General features: G+C 37.4%; 1 protein-coding gene across 2 annotated transcripts in view; it reads left to right on the top strand.

Moving 5' to 3' along the window:
- Positions 1-581: 581 nt before the first annotated feature.
- The window catches only part of rspry1 (ring finger and SPRY domain containing 1), a 34,418-nt gene continuing 32,803 nt past the window's right edge, over positions 582-2,196 (top strand). The window contains exon 1 of one of the 2 annotated variants that reach the window (XM_062035319.1): positions 582-756. The gene's annotated coding sequence lies outside the window, so the exon portion shown is untranslated. Of the gene's footprint in view, positions 757-803; positions 951-2,196 lie in introns of those variants that run through there. The other variant, XM_062035318.1, reaches the window with a different exon arrangement.

Raw genomic sequence — 2,196 nt, 5'->3', positions numbered from 1 at the left:
CAAAGCAATTAGCTACCGGCTGCCACCTACTGATATGGAAGAGTATTACACGGTTACTCTGCCGAGCTCTAGACAGCACCGACACTCAACAACAACACATCATTTGCAGATTATAATTACTGGTTTGCAAAAAATATTTTTAACCCAAATAGGTGAAATTAGATAATCTCCCAAGGCACACTAGAGTGCCACGGTACAGTGGTTGAAAATCACTGCACTAGGCCACTGAGTAGGTACATACTGATATTGTACATGGTAATTGTTATATATTGTATATATTATATAAAACATAATATATCAGTATATGTCATATACTTATATGTAAATATTACATATATGTTATATTTTATATTGCTACTACGGTACATTTTAGTTTATTTTATACCTGCATTGTCCTTTCCATCCTTTGTCACTGAGCTACTGTGTGGAACAATTTCACTTGTGGATCATTCAAGTTTGTCTAAGTCTAAGTGTAATAGGTAGAACATGGAGGAGTGGATTGATGCATTATTGCATGCTTTGTCACGTCGTATTGGTGCCAAATGTTCCATCAGTCAGCCTCCCTCAGTCTGCATCCCTCAGCTGATGATGCTGGCTAGCGAGCTGCCTACGCTACGGAACTTAGCATGTAGCAAGCTAGCTTCTATGGTATTTTTTTTTTTTGGTACTGTTGACACGTTTCGCTAGTGTTTGCCAGACGGACGCCGCGTTGGAGCCGTGTGCGACAAAAAGTGTTGTGGAATACATGCTCTTCAGGTAAATATGAACTTACTCTCGCGTAGCTACACCAGAACCACGCCTAGTTCACTCATGTTTGCTAACTTGTGCACTTCGACAGTCACGGCTAGCCTGCTTTAGCCCTAAGCTAGCACGGCTAGTAATCTGTCTTCTTAGCTGCTTTGCTGCTTTGCTTGTGTGTGGACGCCGCTCAGGTTCCCAGCGATGAAGACGTAAGTGTACACTTTAATTAAATTAAAGGCGAAATGGTGGATATAGGACTTGTTTTTTTAAATTTCCATACTTGGGGCTTTATTAAGGAACGCTCGTAAGGATGGCTGCGAGCTAGCAGGCTAACTGTGAACAAAAACAATGCCGCTTCGATGTCTTCACGTTTATTCATTTTGTTATTTTTTTTATTGGAACGACAGCATGTGTATTTTGTGGGACAAGAGGAGGTACATGTTACTTCCCCCTAGAACGGTGGTCCCCAACCACCGGTCCGGGGACCGGTACCGGTCCGTTATGCATTTGCTACCGGGCCGGAGAGAATCATTAAATAATTTATAAAGGTTCGCATTTTCTCCCACTTACCCAGTAACTTTGGCCGATCCCACTAGACCAGGGGTAGGGAACCTATGGCTCTCGAGCCAGATGTGGCTCTTTTGATGACTGTATCTGGCTCTCAGATAAATCTTAGCTGACATTGCTTAACACGATAAGTAATGAATAATTCCGCTGGTAATCACAATGTTAAAAATAACGTTCAAAATATAAAACATTCTCATGCATTTTAATCCATCCATCCATTTTCGACCGCACCTGTTCAAGAAGTCGCACAAATGGTAAGAAGTATTTTATTTATTATTGGTTAGCTTCAGAATAACAATGTTATTAAAAAGAATAAGAGACTTATTATACTCTAAAAATGTTGATCTTACTTAAAAATGCACGCGATTAGTTGTATTCAGTGTTAAAAAATATGATATGGCTCTCACGGAAATACATTTTAAAATATTTGGCTTTCATGGCTCTCTCAGCCAAAAAGGTTCCCGACCCCTGCACTAGACCATCCTTGCCAGTCTTGAGACCTCAGAATTAGGGAGATATTCAAAAGGCCCGCTGGGGGTGTGTGTGTGTGTGTGTATATATATATATATATATATATATAGCTGTAATTCATTGAAATTCAAGTATTTATTTTATATATATATATATATATATATATATATATATATATATATATATATATATATATATATATATATATATATATATATATATATATATATATATATATAAATAAAAAAAATAAATACCATATTTTTTTGACTATAAGTTGCAGTTGTTTTCATAGTTTGGCCGGGGGTGCGACTTATACTCAGGAGCGACTTATGTGTGAAATTATTAACACATTACCGTAAAATACCAAATAATATTATTTAGCTCATTCACGTAAGAGACTAGACGTATAAGATT

The sequence above is a fragment of the Entelurus aequoreus genome, linkage group LG24, assembly GCF_033978785.1.
Source record: "Entelurus aequoreus isolate RoL-2023_Sb linkage group LG24, RoL_Eaeq_v1.1, whole genome shotgun sequence".
Lineage (NCBI taxonomy): Eukaryota > Metazoa > Chordata > Actinopteri > Syngnathiformes > Syngnathidae > Entelurus > Entelurus aequoreus.
This window is presented reverse-complemented; position numbering and strand designations above follow the sequence as displayed.